The sequence below is a fragment of the Peromyscus maniculatus genome, chromosome 5 (genome assembly GCF_049852395.1).
Source record: "Peromyscus maniculatus bairdii isolate BWxNUB_F1_BW_parent chromosome 5, HU_Pman_BW_mat_3.1, whole genome shotgun sequence".
NCBI lineage: Eukaryota > Metazoa > Chordata > Mammalia > Rodentia > Cricetidae > Peromyscus > Peromyscus maniculatus.
Window position 1 is genome coordinate 25,810,264 of NC_134856.1, and position 19,545 is coordinate 25,829,808.

General features: G+C 41.8%; 1 long non-coding RNA gene across 1 annotated transcript in view; it reads left to right on the forward strand.

Moving 5' to 3' along the window:
- Window positions 1-19,545, forward strand: part of LOC121829720 (uncharacterized) — a 38,652-nt gene that overhangs the window by 942 nt on the left and 18,165 nt on the right. The window contains exon 2 of the long non-coding RNA XR_006072785.1: window positions 2,062-2,171. This is a non-coding gene — a long non-coding RNA (uncharacterized LOC121829720). The remainder of the gene's footprint in view (window positions 1-2,061; window positions 2,172-19,545) is intronic.

Here is a 19,545-nt window from a genome sequence, read left to right on the forward strand (position 1 = left end):
TCTTTTTATATGTGCTATTAACTACTAGAAAAAAGTGTGATTCTCAAACCATCTATATAGGTTCATCACTGACTCCTCCCCATTCAGTCAGGTTCCTCTCTTGTGTATTTTGATACTCTGTAAGTATGATAATATATATTTGTGTTTGCTAAGCTATTTTGATGAACTGATCCCTTTGTCCTCACATAATGCTTCTCTTTTTCTGTTATTATATTTGTTATTCTGGGGTCTATTTTTCTTATATTAACATGTCTGTTTCAATCATATATAACTGATCATGAACCATAGCCGTGGCTATTTGCATGGGGACTACAGAAGACTAAGCCTGTTTTACTTAAAAGTTATCTCAACGAGACAGATATTAGCATTTATGATCTGTGTATGTGAGAGCAAAAATTTTTATCAATCAATGCTTTTGGTCAAGGGAGCTTTAAAGATATAAATATAAATTGATGGAGGCACAGCATAAAGAGACAATCAGAGTATAATGTACATTCATACATTCTGTTATATATCTAGTTATAGTCACATAAATATTGTATAATAATATGCTACTAAACATAAATTAATCACTTGTTTCCAAAAATAATGATAGACATTTTCTAAAATAAAAATTGTGAATTTAAAGGGTTTAATACTTTCAACAATAAAAATTTTAGTCTATAATTCCACAAAGGAAATGACTTGGTCTGTTTCAAATACCAGTAAGAATTCTGTCACTTTAACCACATCACATACAAAGCACTCTGTGGTGGTTCTCTAGAGGAACAGAACTTTCAGAATGAGTCTGTATGTAGAAAGTGGATTTATTGGAATGGAGTACAGGCTGAGGTCCAGCATAGCCAACAATGACTGCCTAGGAACAGAAGGTCCAAGAATTCAGGAACTGTTCAGTCCATGACGTTGGATGTCTCAGCTGGTCTTCAGTATATGCCAGATTTCAGAAAAAAAGCAGACTCTAATGCCAGTGAAAGAATGGACTTGCTATCAAGAGTGAAATCAAGCAGGTAGGTAGGTAGGTAGGTAGGTAGGTAGGTAGGTAGGTAGATAGATAGATAGATAGATAGATAGATAGATAGATAGATAGATATGGAGATTTCTTTTTCCATATCCTTTATTCAGGCTGCCAGCAGAACGTGTGGTCCAGATTAAAGGTGGATCTTCCCACCTCAAAAGATCCGGATTAGAAATGGGTCTTCCCATTTCAAGTGATTTCATTAAGAACTAATTTCTCCCAGGTGTGCCCAGCCATTTGAGTTTTAGTTAATTCCAGATGTAGTCAAGTTGACAGCCAAGAACAGCCATCACAAGTGGCAACTTCATAGTAAACTATGAATAAGGAAACAAGTTATTCTTACCACTCCCATTAATACTAACGTATATGACGCCAAGTATGAAGTGCTCGGTGAGTGTTTATTGACCACAAACAGATAAATGGAATAAGTCAGCAGCTACAATATACCCCAAATACCTTCTTCTGCCCTTCCAAGGTACCAGGTATACATGTGGTGCACAGACATCCATGCAGGCAACACACACACACACACACACACACACACACACACACACACACATACACACACACACATGCATACACACATGCACACACACACACACACACACGCACAGTAAAGTGAAGAAGGAAAGTGAATGCTAGAAAAAATTAAATTTAAAGTTTATTGAGAGCCAAGAAACTTAGGTGGAATGAAATTTTCAGAAAGTTCTGGTATGTGAAAGCAAGCTAAGACTGCGAAGGTACAAGGACTTGCCAAAATTTATGGAGACTGAAGGCAAAGGATAGTTCAACCTTCTGCCCACAGACCCTCGAACATGGCGTGTGCCCATTGGTAAATGTGTGGAGTGAATGACTCCATTCTCCATCACTTTCTCTGGAATTTTCATAGGTCCCCATAGGTTCTCCACGGCCTCTGCACAGAAGACTTCAATCCTCCACTATGGTGCTAGCAGGAAGCCGTGATATCCGTAAGAGGTGGGGCTTCTTGTGAGGAAGTTCTATCCCCGTGTCCTTGAAGTCTCTTCCTGTGGTTCTTTGCTTTCCAGATACCATGGGGGTGACCAGCCTCCTCTAAGATGCCTTCCCATCACAAGGAACCAGGTGACTCCAGGCAAAGCAAAAGGCCAAGTGAGCACAACCTGAGACGACTGAAACGGTGAGCCGAAATGATAGTTTTTTAAAATAGGTTCTCTCAGGTATTTTGTTACAGTGACTGGAAGTGACTATATGGCTACTTTAAGGTTGTTGTAAGGTCACTATAACTTTTAAGTGTCGTTCAAACTAGGAAAACTTTATTGCCATAGTATCTGTACCCTTCAAGACTTCAAGTGGAAAACTTTGGTAATACTCAGCTAATGGCAGTCTAGGTCACGATCTGTTCTTTACTAGCCAGACTCACCTACCTGGGTTGGAATGAAGCACAGAAGTGTGTGGCTGCATCCATCACGTGGGGCAGCTTGGTTAAACACCATTCATCTTGTTTTCATGACAGTGTTACTCTCACCAGCTTTCCTTCTATGAGAAAACTGCATAATAATCAGAGAAATGAATGGAACAACATCTCCCTGTCTAGGGCAGGAATAGAGGAGAGCTAGCCAAGACAGACCTCAGGGTCCAGGAAAAACTCTCATTCGGTGTCATTTCCTGGGCACCATCAAGGCCCCAAGACCAGGGTGGCGTATTGATTTCTCACTTTGAAACTATTTCATCCATGTCTTAATTCATATCCATCCTCTTTTTTGCCAAAGAAAGTGACTAGTCTAAGGGCCACTTGAGAGTTCTCAACAGGGGGATAAATATGGAGCCCCTGAGTATTTCCTTTTCCCGTGTTCTTTCTCCGTATGGCTCTTTTCTTCTTAAGAAAGCTTGGTGGTGTCCTCCTCAACTTCTCTCACTCACAGCTTTTCTACAACTGTGTCCTCTCCCCTCCAGGAAACGTTGACTTGGGGGGACGGGACGGGACGAGGGAAGGGGTTTTTCTTGTACTGTCTGGAAGCAATAGGTACAATTGCCCGTGAAGCACGCTTTATCCAACAGTGCTGGGTGAAGGTGAGGAACGATTGGCCCACAGTGAGATTTCTGGTTCAGCGCTTTCTACAAACTATTTCATAATGGAAAACAAATGTGTTTTAAATGTGAAACAAAGAGAAAAGTTTCAAAGTATTTCCCTAATTAAAGAGTGGTTATCAAACATGTGGTGTTGTTCACTGTAAATAAACGCAGGAGATAACTCAGCAAGCTGTATTTATTTGTCCTTGCATATCTCGAGTGAATTTATGTGTGACAAACAATGGAGAAATGTGTGTGTGTGTGTGTGTGTGTGTGTGAGAGAGAGAGAGAGAGAGAGAGAGAGAGAGAGAGAGAGAGAGAGAGAGAGAGAGAGAGAGAGAGAGAGAGAGAGAGAGAGACTGGAGCTTGACACCAACTTTCTATTTTTACGCAGTGATAATCATAATCTATTAACGTTCTAAGAAAAGTTTCAAACAAGCAGTGAGATTTCGTTCCGCTTCATCAGCGTTTTTCTACACACGGAAAGGTCTTTGAAGTTAATTGGAGCCCACCACATTGATTCAAGATGAGGTTAAAAGTGGAAGGGAACCTTGGAGTCTGGTCACAAACCTCTGATACCTGTGTGGCAGGACCAGCCACAAGCTCCTAGAGAGCTGAGTATCCTCGCACAGGGAGCTTCCTGGGAGACCCAATCAGGGGTGACTCAAGTGAGCACGTGACTTAACTGAGAGGCGGTGCTTGCTTTCTCCTATGACTTCCCCAGCACCGAGTATCTGGCTGAGAAACAGAAAGGTGGCAGAGAAACCTTTAGGCAGGTTTAACCTACCATGTGAAGGATGCCCATCAGAGAAATGGTTACAAACTGTAAGGTATTAGTCATCCCCATCTCCATTACTAAAGATTTTCTAAGTGCACTCACAAAATTCTTTCAGGAAATAATCTAGTGCCCAATGCCTAGGTTATTTTATGATTCAATTTAGGATCATTTGTGTGTTATGTGGATACATGTTGCTTAGCTATAAAATCAGGAAGTTCTCCCAGTTCATTCATTCATTCATTTACAATTCACTCATTTGACCATGTTCTAAGCACGTTAGCAGTCACTAGGGACACAACACTAAACACAGCAAATGCTGAACAAACATTTTTCTCTCAAAGTTGGTACGTCCTTGATTAGGTGTTAAGCTAGGGTGGTTTTTAATAATACATATTTTTTCTAGCACTTTATTCATTATTTTTTTTAATAAGGTCACCCTGTAGGCCAGGCTACCCTGGAACTCACTGATCACCCAAGCTGGGCTCTTGCCTCAGCCTGGCTTAGCACTTTGTTAGACATTTTATTCCTGTTATTACTGATATGAAAGTGCCTATTATTGTGAAGAATTTTTATATTGTCTTAATTTTTTTAGATTTATTTATTTTATTTCATATGTATGAGTATATATGTATATGCACCACGTGTGTGCCTATTGCCAACAGAGATCAGAAGAACGCACCAAATCCTCTGGAATTAGAGCTGCAGATGGTTGTAAACTACTTTGTGGGTGCTGGGAACCAAACTCTGGTCCTCTGCAAGACCGACAAGTACTCTTCTTAACTGCTGAGCCAACTCTCCAACCAACGTATCTTGTCTTTTTTAAATGCTGCCTCTTTTCATGCCTTCACACTCTCAGCAGCTGCTGAGGTTGGATAATTAGTGAAGCGGCAGTTTGTTGTGGGTTCCTTGGAACAAACACAAAAAACAAATTTATGTTTTCAGTGTTATTTGTTAAGTAGATGCACTAATGAACTTTTTTTTTCATGCCCAACATTAAAATACATCCCCAGTTTGAAACATTATCTTATAATCTGTGTGCAAAGTCCACCTGACCCCGCTCCTCACATGAAAAGTGCAATTTGAGCCACTTAGTATATGGAATCTTGTTGTTTTATATGGGACACAACAAGGAAGATGTGGAGAAAATATAAAATAAGTCTTCTCTCAGAGTCACTCTTTCTTCTTGACAGCTAAGTACCCAGCACAGGCGTGGGACTGGATACCTCCAGTCAAGGCACACGCTGTCTGAAACATTAATGAAACGTCGACTGCATTGGCTTTCTTTGCTCTGCCTTGCCCATGGATGTCCTATAAACAGATTCTCAGGCAGGGCAGACACCAGCATGCTGCCCTGGTGACTTGGGCTTTCCTGTGAGAATTGCTACATGTTTCCCCTCCTTGTTTCCACATCACACAGCCTCCATGCTCACTACAGGTTTGCTCCGTTTCTGCATTTAAATGTTAAGAGAGCTAGAACTTATAAAAAGGGTGAACGAAATAGTCCTCTACACCCTGTTCCTGGATATGAACTTAGATTAAGCATCATCAGAGTTATAAAATTAGTAAAAGTTTACTAGGGAATCTACATTCCAAATGATTTCAGTAGAACTTGTTCTGAAGTGACCAAAATAGGAAGATGCCCGAGTGTCATACCTGTACAATGTTCATGCACTGTGTGTCTTAGGGTTTCTATTGCTGTGAAGAGACACCATGATCACAGTAACTCTTATAAAGGAAACATTTAATTGGGTCTGGCTTACATTTTCAGAGATTCAGTCCATTATCATCATGGTGGGACCTGGCGCCGTGCAGGCAGACATGCTGGAGGAGGAGCTGATAGTCCTACATTTTGACCTGCAGGCAATAGGAAATGGTCTAAGACACTGGGTGTGGCTTAAACATATATGAGACCTCAAAGCCCACCTCCACAGTGACACACTTCCTCTAACAAGGCCATATCTATTCCAACACACCTCCTAATAGTACCATTCCCTATGAGCTTACGGGGGCCAATTACATTCAAACCACCACACTGTGCAAACAGTGATAGTCACTGAGTTAAAATATTACTTTAAAAAGATGTATTTACATTTATGTGCACGTGCCTATTTGAGTTTTCTATGCACCGTGTGTATGCAGGGGCCTGAGGAGGCCTGAAGAGAGCTAGAGTTACAGGTAATTGTGAATTTCCCCATGTGGGTGCTGGGAACTGAAACTCTTAACTGCTGAACCATCTCTTTAGCCCCCAAAATTTCAGTTTTAAAGCCATACATTGGTTTCTCCTGATGTTCTGTTTTATACCTGTGCATTGTCAGCACCAATTATAAAGTGGTGGTATCCTAACCAACAATTTCTTTTAATTATAGAATCCATTTGAGCCTTTCTATAACAGAAAATCATAAAAACATGAATCTGATATTTATCTGTCCAATAACCTGAAACAATGCAATGTTCTTGAACAGCTCTGGGTTTGGTGGTATAATAACCTTATTCCTTGGTGGAAAATCAAGCTATCTCTTTTTGGAGCTAGTGAAATACATTGTTGAATGGACTGTTACTCTGATGCCCTGCTCTGTTCTGAAAATGCCATCAAAATTGTGGAGGGTCCAAAACAGCTTGACCACACAGCTGCCATGAAGGCTCAGGGGCCTAGACACAGCTTCTGTGACAGGCTTACTGGGAGGCAACACCCAGATCCAGGAAAAGCTATAAGCTGAAACCACCCAGGGATCCACCTAGGGATGGGGAAGTACCTGACATCCCAAAAATTCCAACCAGATGTCCCTGAGTCTAGCACACATCTATTTTTGTTTTACAGATACTCCTAGACAATTGTCAGCCAATCAGGGTCCTGAACCCTGGAAATCCCCTCACCCTGCCTGGGCTGGGGCTCTGCTCTCACTGCTGTGTCAGACAGAGTCCAAGCTCCAAGCTTGAAATAAAGGCTCTTTGTTTTTACATGCGGGATTCGGTCTCCATGATGGTCTTTTGAGGGTTCCCGAAATCTGGGTATAACATAGTCGAGTAACTTAGTAGTGGAGTAGCAGAGTAGTGGAGTGTTGGAGACCTGCTTTGGTAGGGGTTCAGGTCCCAAAGAGGATGTGTGGAGTTGGGGGAAGTGGGTGGGGAGGGAAGAGATGGACAGGATCTGAAGGTGAATTGGGATGGCTGCCAGCAGCATTTAATTGAAAAAAGACTACACCTTATATTGCACATAGTTTTAAACAGGATTGACAAGGGGCATGTGAGCGGAGTTGTGCCTTGAGATCAAGGAGTTGAGGAAGCTAGCACTGACCCTGACAATAGGCATCTGTTATATGCTAATGAAGGGCCACAAGTTCCTCTGGCCAGAGATAAGAATGACTGCTTTAGCAAGCAGGATCTTTCCTCAAGCTCCTGAGTGAATGGAGGCCCTTATCCAAATGCCTGACCTTGGGAAAAGGACTTCTGGGGAGCAGACACTATACTACAATTTAAGAGCAATTCTCATTCCCTAAGTGGTAAGTATTGTGCTATTCCCTATAATAAAAGGGATCCTGATGTCTTACCCTTTCCTCATAATACCTACCATTCTGATTTCTTCACACTTACTAACAAAACTCTTGTCTTTAATGGTCTCAGGCTCTGGATCTGAATTGTAGGCATTTTATCCTTGGGATCAGGTGTGTTTAGTAAATCTCTAAGTTTCCTGTTCTTGGTATAATGTGGTTCCTGGTTCCTCAGAGGTGGAGATTTTTTTTCCAAAGAATTATTTTGTTTAGAGAGTCTACCATTGTACATACTTTCATTCTTTACCAAAGGCCACACAGAATTTCCCAAAGGGAAAAGTGTTAATAGTGAGAATCATTAAAAATGAAAGTTAAAAGTTGCTGGAGAAGTGTGGTTTGCAATCTTGAAATGCTAGAACTTTGTCAAGCAGCAATGGTTACCATGTGGTCCATGCCAGTGGAGTAGCTGAGTAGCAGAATAGTTGAGTAGCTGAGTAGCTGAGTAGCAAACTAGTTGAGTAGTGGAGTAGCTGGATAGCAGACTAGTTGAGTAGTTGAGTGTAGCTGGAGAGTTTTTCTCTGGGTCCCACCAAGCCCAGGCAGTCCGATACCCCACTTATAAAATAAACACACAGATGCTTATATTATTTACAAACTGTATGGCCGTGGCAGGCTTCTTGCTAACTGTTCTTATATCTTAAATTAACCCATTTCTATAAATCTATACCTTGCCACATGGCTCGTGGCTTACTGACATCTTTACATGTTTCTTGTCATGGCGGCGGCTGGCAGTGTCTCCCTAACTCAGCCTTCCACTTCCCAGAATTCTCTTCTCTCCTTGTCCTGCCTATACTTCCTGCCTGGCCACTGGCCAATTAGTGTTTTATTTATACAGAACAATATCCACAGCAGTGGAGTAGCTGAGTAGCAGAGTAGTGGAGTAGTGGAGTAGCTGAGTAGTGACCTCCTAGTGGCTGAAACTTTATATACATTTGTTTCTTCTTGCTTTGTTTCCTCATGATCCTGGAAACTCTGTGGCTTTAAGATGGAGAGTTTTGTGTTTTTATAGTTTTTGGTCACCTAGAAGAATGTTGAGGGACTCAATGAATAGTTATGAAACAAAAAAGTAAACCAGGATAGTTGAGTTGACAGATGACTTTTTTCCTTTTTGAGTTTAAATGGTTGGGGGAATTTACAGGAAGCGGCATTGAGTCCATGCCTGGTATCATAGCAAGACTTTTGTAGATCATTTGACTTTAAGATATCCTGGAAAAAAGTCTCTCTTTTCCCTGTTTCACAGATGAGGATATGGATAGAGACAGATCTCCCAACTAGAAAGTTCTTCTTGCTGGGGTCAGTGTGACTAAGGAGGTTAGACTGACCCACCTCGGAACCCAGGCACAATGGCTTCCCACACAGCCATCTAGAGTGATGTGATGTTTACAATATGAAGTAAATAATAATGCTGGTTGGAAGAAAAGGGGACAGCAATTAAGAACAAGCCCAGACAATACACAAGAATGAACACTAAACTAAGATCAGAAATCTGGTGAACCATGATTGTTCTTCCTTATTGTCTTAGTCAGGGTTTCTATAGCTGTGAAGAGACATCATGACCATGACAACTCTTATAAAGGAAAACATGCAATTGGGGCTGACTTACAGTACAGAGATATAGTTTATTATTGTCATGATGGGTGGCATGGCAGCATGCAGGCAGATATGGTGCTGGAGAAGGAGCTGAAAGTTCTACATAATGATCTGTAGGCAGCAGAAGCAACTATGGCACTGAGCACAGATTGAGCATAGAAGACCTCAAAGCCCACCCCTACAGTGGCACACTTCCTCCAGCAAGGGCGCACCTCCTAACAGTGTTGCTCCCTATGAGGGACATTTTCTTTCAAACCACCATCCAGGGTTATTCCCTCACTTTTTAGTCAGGGAAGCATGCACCAAATGTTTTCTGAGATAGACCCAGTTAGTACGATCATCCCTGGGAATTATTGGTAGCAGTGTCCCAGTTGCAAGTGTTCCACTTTAGATAATATGCTTGATTGTATTAGTCCAGGTTTGCTTTAAACAAACACCTAACACAAACTGCTGAACGTCAGGGAAAGTGTATTGGGCTACTGTTTCAGAGGATTCATTCCTTGGTTGCCTGTTCTTATGTACTTTGGAAGAAAATCCTGGTAGTAGCACATGTAGTACACAGTAGTGCTGTAGGATGGTCTGTATGTCAAATCTGTTGCTCTGATTGGTCAATAAATAAAACACTGATTGGCCAGTGGCTAGGCAGAAGTATAGGTGGGACTAACAGAGAGGAGAAAAGAAAGAACAGGAAGGTGGAAGGAGTCACTGCCAGCCGCCACCATGACAAGAAGCATGTAAAGACACCGGTAAGCCACGAGCCATGTGGCAAGGTATAGATTTATGGAAATGGATTAATTTAAGCTATAAGAACAGTTAGCAAGAAGCCTGCCATGGCCATACAGTTTGTAAGCAATATAAGTCTCTGTGTTTACTTGGTTGGGTCTGAGCGGCTGTGGGACTGGCTGGTGACAAAGATTTGTCCTGACTGTGGGCAAGGCAGGAAAACTCTAGCTACACAGTAGTACATAGTTAGATGAGCTAGCTGCTCACAGTGCCCAGGAATCAGAGAATGAATGTGACAACACAGTAAGACATAGCCTCCAGGACACTCTAGAGACCTGCTTCCTTCAGCTAGACCCCATCTCCCATCTTCTACCTTTTCCCAGGTGTGCCGTCCCATTATAAATCCATCGAGGTGTTCATCCGTTCACTAGGTCAGAGCCCTTTTGAGCTGAGCCTCTCTGGATGTGCCTCATAGATATACCCCCAAGCACATTTTACTCATCTTATTGTTTCCAATCCAGGAATCCAACCAACATCTACTATCACCCAGATTACTCTGCTTTCCAATGTTGTCTTGGCATCTGCCTTCTCAGGACCCATGCTAAGCTGCTTAGGCCCTAAACTGTGACTCTGGCCAGGAAATTTGTGTTCCTCACATTCTTTGCCATCATTACTTTCTCCCAAAGAACTACTCTCAGTTCTCACTATTTCTTGGGCAACTGTTTAGTCCATTCCCTGCTGAAGCACATATACACAAACAAACACACAAAGCCTTTTAAAAACACACATTGCTTTTATCCAAAGTTAAGTTAAGTTGACCCTTGTACTTGGCTTGGGTGCAATGACTGACAAATTATCATGGAGGCTGCTTTGAACTCATCTCTCATATTCAATAGTTACAGGGTTTTTGTACCTAGTGACTCCATTTACAGGAAGTAGAGTAATATCTCTCCTGAGGTACGGTTGCTTCTTTGAAGTTTCTTATTAGGGTAATTGTCATCTTGTGAAAGTCGTAGGAAGATATTGCATTGATCCTTGGTGACTCTGTTGGCTGAGTCTATGGTGTAGCCCCACTTCTGCAGAGAAAATGTCAGATTTTCAGGCTTTGTTTCTGTCTGTCAGGAACATACTATATTATCCTCCCCTGGGTCCCACGGGTTTGGGTTCTCTGTAAGTTCTCAAGTCACTAGGCTTCTAGTATAATTTCCCGTGACATAGAGACTTACTATTAGTTTTCTCAGTGTCTAGAAATAAATAAAGGAAGATGGTCACTTTATCAAAGTTTCAGAAGTGGGTCCGTCAGACTTAAACTGCCTTTATTATTTTAAAGGGAAATATCTTTGATCTTACCATATAGTTTTTAAAAGAGAATAAAGCTGAATTAAGCATGTATTTTAAATGCTAAAGTAAAAAACATACTCAGAGTCCTCTGTCATTTTTAAGGACTTGCTGTTCTCTAAATTGGAGAATCTACAGTTATTGTGAGACTTGACAATGATACAAAGGCCTTAATTTCATCATAAATCTGTTAATATTACTTTTCTTTTCCCAGGGCAAATTTGAGGATTTTCAAATTAGATTAACACCTTTTAACTCAATTTTTTTCAAAACAAATAAAAAAATCCCTGCTTATGTTTTTTAAACTATGCTAAAAAGGAGAGACACAAGGCTCTGTATTCTGGTTGTTCCATCCCAATTCGGGATGGGATGGGAAAATACATAAGAGGGATACGAAAGAGAGAAAGAAACAGCATGAGCAGCCTAGGGCAGCCTGGTGGTGTGCTTCTCTCTCCACACAACATACAGAAACTTCCGATGTGTGGCTCAGACCCAAGTCTGAACTGGTTCAGTCCAGGTCATTGTGCCAATGCCAGCACATCACTTGGGGACGTGTAAGAAATACAAACACAATCTACTTCTGACAACTACATCAGAAACTCGAGAGATGAGACTGAGCAGCAGCAACTTGTAAGTGTGCTCTAACAAGCCCTCCATGTCATTCTGATGCACCCCAGGTTCAAGACCCACTGCTACAGGATAAGGGTTCCAAGCCAAGTACTGGGAACAGATGAAGGGACCATTATTTTAGATATTTGATTTATATTCTTAACACACACATTCACTCACCACATGCACAACACACACACATACACACACACCACAACAGACATCATATACACACTCACAAACACTCACATACCACACTACACATACACACCACAACACACACACCATACACATACTCACTCATATACACACTACACACATTCACTCACACACACCATATACATACTCACTCACATACACACTACACACATTCACTCACACACACCATATACATACTCACTCACATACACACTACACACATTCACTCATACACACCATATACACACACTCACACACCACAACACATACTTACACACACTCACTTATACACAAATACAACATACAACACACACCACATACTCACACACAAACACATCACACCACACTCACACTCACACATACACATTCACACTCACACACCACACACACATTCACGTACCACATACTTATACATACACACACAAACACAACACACAATTCACACACATACTCACACACTCACACTCATATATACCACACATACCACATACTTACACACACATACTCACACACTCACACTCATATACACCACACATACCACATACTTACACACACATACTCACACACAACACAACACACATCACATACTTATACACACACTCACACACAAACACCTTACACACTCACACATACACACACATACACACTCACACTCACACACTCACACATACACATTCACACACATACTTAGACACTCACACACAAACACAACACACACATATACACTCACACACATACTCACACTCACACACACATATACAAAGCAGTGATAATCGGGAAGAAGAGACAATCCATTTGAAAGTGAGGAAGCAACACTGAAGAACTTGGGAAGGGCTGGAGGGAGAAAAGGGTTAAAGTAATTATATTTTAATTACAATAAATTCATTTTTCAAAATGGAAAAAGCACCTCGATCTCGGTGCTTTCATTCTAGCTCTGCTTTCATACCCGATGTTTCTCAGAGAGCTCAAGCAATTAGGTTTGTGCTGTATGCATGTATACATGTTCATGTGTGAGCAGATGTGTATGTACGGGAGAGACGTGAGTACGTGTGTGTATGGAGGTCAGAAGACAGCCTCAGGTGTTGTTTCTCGGGAGTTAGTCACCTTTTCACAAGACAAAGTCTCTCTCTGGTCTGGAACCAAATGGCCTCGGCGGGCTGGCTAGCTTCGCCTGCGCCTGCCTGCCCTGAGATTATAAGCACACGCCAACCCACCATGCCAGGTTACATTTTTGAACATGGATTGCGGAATCGGACTCAGGGCCTCGTGCTTAGAAGGCAAATACTTGTTGATGAACTATATCTCCAATCCCAGACTAGATGTACTAATACTGATTCCCAACAAGGGTACATTTGATGTGTCTCCATTCACCTTTTAGGCGACTTCACAGAGGAAGTTCTATAGCCTGGGAAGAGGCCACAGCTGCTGCCAACACCTGACAGGGTCTCTCCTACACAATAACCTTGAGGATGAGTGACCCTGCTTGTGATCTTCATTGGTCATTTTTCTATCAGTGCCCTTCCCAGAACTCTGGGCTATTCCAAAGCCATCTAACACCATCAAGGTTTTTAAAGCCAAGTCCATAAAAATTTAGCAAAGACTCACAAACTAGATCTTGACTGTTTGAGGGTACACTTAGCTTTTGTGAAAAATTTCAAATAGGCCTTTTCCAACTTTGACGACCTAAGACCCAGGACACGAGCAGGTCCTCCTCTTAGGCTGGCAGCCAGGGTGGTAATGCTGTATACAAGCAATTCCTGCCAGATGATTTTACCCTAATCAAGATTTGTGTGAACACAACATTTTATTTATTCTGTTGCCTTTTTGTTCTTCTGATTTGTAAACAGCCATGGAGAGGGCAACAAATACCCTTTCTTGTTATAAACACAGATCTGTAAGTGCATAGACCTTTCCATGGGGCCAGACTCCAAAATAATTGGTGTTGTTCCTCTATTGAACCATAGGAGTTCAGACAAAAGTATGAGAAACGTGCATCCTTTCTTATGTATCAACCCAGATAGGTTGATAGCTGACCCCAGGGCACCCTGTACAGAATGCTGCCCTTCCTTACCCCCAGAGCACCTCAGTCCAACCCCAGGAGACGACATCCCATCAAACAGTAAAACACGGGTTACAGACTTGGGGCCAGCAGATTTCATTTTTACACTTCAGTTCTCCATGCTTCAAAGCTAGGACGAAGGGGAAAACTTGGACCACAACTGGAGAAGATAAAATACTAAATGCAAAATCTGCTCTATGGAGGGTGCTGGAGAGGTGGCTCAGCAGTTTAGAGCACCAGTTCTTGCAGAGGATCTGGGTTCAATTCCCAGCACCCACACGTTGGCTCATAACCACTTGCAATTCCTGTTCCAGGGGAATCAGTGTTCCCTCTGGCCCCTGTGGGTATCAGAAACACATGAAGTAAACAGACATACATGCAAGGAAAATACCCATACACATAAAATATATTAACCTGGATTTTTTTAAAAAAGAAACTACTCTATGTAGTATTGTGGAAGTGCATTACAGCCTCTTAATTAAGGCAAGAGTCAAAAGTCTCTTTGTATTGGGCCAGATAGTAACTATTTCAGGCTCTTCAGGTTGTGAATTCTCTTCTCCAACACCCCACCCCTGATATGGAACAATAGCAACCTTAGGCGAGCGAATGAAGAGCTACCTACCCCATAAAGCCTGTGTGTGGACTCTGGGATTTAAATGTCATGTAATTTTCATGCATCACAAAATGCTATTTCCTTCCATGTTTCAATCACTTTGAAATGAAGGCAACAGTTCTGAGCTTACGAAGACAAAACCAGTCAATGAGTTGTATTCCCTCATAGGTCACAGTTTTCCATCCACTGACAAGATATGTGATTGCTTAAGTTTATTATAACTGTTAGCAGAAAGACAATTACAAAACCACCCAGAAATCTATGTTTCACTTCCATGGCAAAGAAATCATTCTAGTTTGAAAATAAATTACTTTGACTGAAAAAACCGTTTCAGTAGTATAGCGCTCTTTCTGGTCCTGGGGATGAAGGCTTCTGCCTCACACGTGGTAGGCAAGTGCCCAGCATTGAGCCACTGTTAATATTCTGGTCCCGCTCTTTGGCACCACCCTATGCCCTGACTTAACAGCCCGTTCTTAAGGGAAAACTCCACCCATTACCCTGTCTTCTCTCTCCTCCACTTTCCTCCCACGGGATGCGCATCTCTAGAACCACTCACCCTCCATCTCTCTTTCCCTTTTTCTCCCACCCCAACCAAATAAAACTCTTCACTGAAGCTAGAAGGCACAGTGAAAGAAAGCTAAAGCTGATGGGAGAAGAGTCACTTGGTCGTTGTCCCCCCAGACTTCTGCTACCTGATACGCCCTGTTAGCCACTTCCGGTGTACCACCAAGAGTCCCATGCAGCACACACACATGAACACACACAAATGGTTTGTACTATTTTCCATTTGTTACGTTGTACTTGAAGCAGCCCCCCAGGATCGCAGGATCTTGTCCTCGTGACTGCATCAGGTGGTTACTGCCACCTTGTATTCATATTTGTAGAAACAAAGAAAGCCTGACAAAATGAACGAACAAATACTTGTCTATTTAAACAATATTAGCCATTTCTAGGGTGGACTTTTGGAGGGGTCATGTTCCTACTGATCCTACTTCCTCTTCTTACCAGCTTCTCCTGCTCTCAGGTTTAGCCTAATTCACAAGAGCCTCTTTAGTCTCTTTAATTGACAGCTCCACCACACCAATGCCCTTCACCCTTGAAGAAATTTCACTCATTCCTTAATAAAAATCATCTAGAGTGTATTAGTATACCAGCCATTAACAGGATACAAGCTGACATTCACTCAGACTTATGTATCAAAGAAGAAAAATAGCAGTAGGTACTGACTTCAATTGGGCAACACAGAGTATGAGTCCCATTACTGTTCTAATCTTCCTACCAATGAGAGGGGTAGACATCCTTGACTTCTGTTGAAAACTACTTAACAATCATGCCTTTTAGAGACAAGTGTTATGTATTAGTTTAGTCAACAGTACATTGAGGAATGAAGAGTTCTCTTATTTACACAGCTCTGTCCCTTCTCAATAGACTTCATTGTTTCTTATAATTGATCTGAGAATTACTGGCTGTTTCTTCCTCTCTCTGGAGACTGAGAATTAATCAATCTCAGAATTAGCATCAATCAAGAATTACACTGGCTTTCAGTGTCTTCTTCCTATGCTAGAGCAAGCATGACATGAGCTGTGATTGAATTCTTTTGCTCTGTTCTAGTAAATTTATGGAAATGAGACTAATAAGATGTTGCTATTTCCTTTCGGATCACCCACAAGGGTGGTCAGAGGGAGCTTATATGGGATTTATCCTCTTCGGGTGATTGGTCCTTCTGCCCACGGCACCATTTCCAGTTTGTATTTTGTTGTTGTTGTTGTTGTAAGAGAATTACCAAGAGACATTAATGCTTCGGATGATGAGCCCTATGTCCCCATCTAACTTCTTTTGGACAAAATGTGTGAGTTGCTTACTCTGTATTCTTTTCTTAGCCCCAGGCATAGGACCCAGCTCATCTCAAGCTATCATCCAAAGTTCTTTCCCCTTCTGTTCAGTTTCTAAACTCAACATTGATCCACCCTCCATTAGCCTATTCTGGGAATGTGATCCCATTCCAGACCACAGAAATAATAAACAGGTAGTGCTCAGGAGAAGCAGAGGGACCCAAGCTTTACTCAGGGAAGATGGGCATTTGAAGAATGAACATACTATAGTTATCCTTAACTTTAGGCAAAACCCAAACAGTTCTGTCATTGTCCCTCATGACCGCCAACTCTGCTTGGTAAAGAAGGTAATAAATCTATCATTAAGGAAAAGAAGAAACAGAAGTAAGGCCATCAGCCTTCTGCTTGGACAGGGATGCAGGTTGAGGATGGCTGTCCATCCTTAGAGACTGAGTAAAACAGCATGCCTGAAGGAATGAAATTCCCTGAGCATTCCCACATCAGCAGAGGGTGTCTACTAACCTTGTGGAAACAGTAGATGTCTCCCAGAGACACACATCTCAACTTCATGTAGCGGTGGTTGAATGCACAGAAATGGAACCATTCTGGCAGGCCATTCCCAGGGACAATTGCTTGAAACACGACAAACCACCAGCCCACCCCGAGAGGCTGAGGTATGCATACTACGCAGTTCAAGCAGCTACAGGAATGATGTCTCCCAAGACTTAGGCTGTGGTTAAAGTGGGTAGATGCTAAAATAAATGTTGCTGCTTGGGATTATGGGAAACTCGGGAGCTTAGTATATCAAACCAAGAGGATCCTTAAAGCTTTAAACCTTCTTTTCAGAGTCAAGAAGTCACACATCTGAGCTTTAAGTTTATCCTAAATGCTTCAGTTTATGATGGACAGTTAGGAGGTTCAGTTTTCCCTTACTAGCTTGCCAGACTGTATTGATTTGCAGGTTGTAGCTAACTGATCGAACACCATCCCCATCCCACTGCGGTAGACCAGCACTGTTGGCTTTGTTATTTTCCTGGAGGTTGTCTGTAAAGTGTTTCCAGACTGCAAACAACTGGGTTACGCTGAGCACTCTTGTTTTCTCAGCATTGGGCACACCCCTCCTCCCGTGACTTGGGTTGAAACTTCAATCTGTTGATTTAGGTGCCTAAAGAATTTAGATGGAAGATGGGTAGGCACAGAGGTAAACAGAGGGCAGGCACCCAAAGAGAAACTCTTAAAGCCATTTCTGTTTATGGAGGTCTGAAGCATTAACGTGTGGGTTGCACATCAGCAGAGAGAAAGAGAGAGGGATTAAAAGCAGAAAGAGTGTAAGAGAACATAAAAGGGAGGGAGAAAGAGACAGAGCAAGAAACAGAGCGAAAGTCAGTTCAAGTGGGTGGCTCTCCCCCCTGGCAGAAGATCAGACAAGCGAGTTCGAGCCAACGTCAATTTCACTTTATTGGACCACACTGTCTCAGGCAATTAGAAAAATATTTGTTAAACATCGGATGAGAAAAAGGAACATGGAGGCCAATAATGCACAACAATGTTTATAAGAGAGAAATCCTGAAGTGGGAAGAGTAAACACAATTATTCCATCAGCACCTCCTGTTCTAGAGGTGACTTGCTCACATGCAGAGAACAGCCCTGAGCACAGGGCCAAAATACTTTGCTGCTGGCCTTCCCAAACCCCCAGTGTGGCTTTAAGATTCAAACAAGAAGAGCAACAAGAACTTGAAGAATTAAAAATATATACATGTCATGGGATTACCAATCATTTTTAGTTCCAGTGATAACAAGCCAGAAGGTTAATAAAATTATAATTCCTAGTCACTCTGTGCTTTTCCACTTCGAGTGGAAAAAAAAGAAACTAATTGATAATGTATACCAGCAATAGCCACAGGCTATGTGCACAGAGAGGGTTATTTAGAGAGGAAAGTGTACATCAGCTCTTTATCCAACCCAACAGACTGTCCAATCCCTCAGAGTTCACGGAATTCATCTCAGCGTGGCTGGTCCTGCAGCCTGCACTGGCCCGCTCTGCAAGGACAAGAGTGGAGAAACCGGCAAAGATGAGGCACTGTATCGATCTCACCTTCTATGTGTGCACACACACACACACACACACACACACACACACACACACACACACACACACACCCTACATCTACCTACACATGTGAAATATCCATGGTTTGCACCCGATCCATATCCAGTAGATAAGCCTCTTCTTTCCCTCGTCCCCAATCTCTACCAGTCTACCCTCTTTTTATAGAACCTCTCTGTTATTTTCCATCCTTTATTTTATCCAATTCCTTAAAATTATCAAATTCTACACACGCTATTGGTAAAAGAAAAAGTTCATGCAGTTTTTCTCACATTACAGCAAAACAAAATTGGATCAAAGGTAATCTTTCTCATCTTCCACCACAACCTAATGTCAGCCTGCAGATCAGTCTGGCTTTTCCAAAATAGCAAATGTATCAAAGTGCATGTCAGGTTTTCATTGAAAAAGCCAGTTACTATGAAATGCATATAAAGACACTTTTTTTTTGTATATGGTGACTTTCCAAGAAATGCTAAGTTATTAAAAACTAAAATATCTACAAATCCTAACACTAATTCTATTCTTGACCAGCGTTAGACTAGGGCATCATTATTCATTGAAATCCAGTGATTCTCAGGAATTTTTTTCTTTTTTTACTGCTTTTAAGGGAGAGAGAAAAAAAATCATTGTCTTAAACACTGACTGTGATTATGTACAATAATGACTAGGGGACCTGCAGGTAGATGTAACTGAAGGCATGACTGTCTGCCTGCCACGAGAGAACTGGAAACAAATTGCAACTGTATGTTAAACTGACTTGGGTGTGTGAGTAAGTGCATCGTGTGTGTGTGTGTGTGTGTGTGTGTGTGTGTGTGTGTGTGTGTGTGTGTGTGGCATTTGTGTGGTGCTTATGTGTGTGTATGTGTGGTATTTGTGGTAGGTTTGGTTTTTGTGTGTGTGTGGTGTTTGTTTTGTGGTGTGTTTGTGTGTGTGGCATGTGTGGTGTTTGTGTATGTGGTGTTTATGTGTGTGTGGTGTGTTTGTGGTATGTGTGGTGTTTGTGAGTGTGTGTGTGTATGTTTGTGATATGTTTATGGTATTTGTGGTATATGTGGTGTTTGTGTGTATGGTGTTTATGTGTGGTGT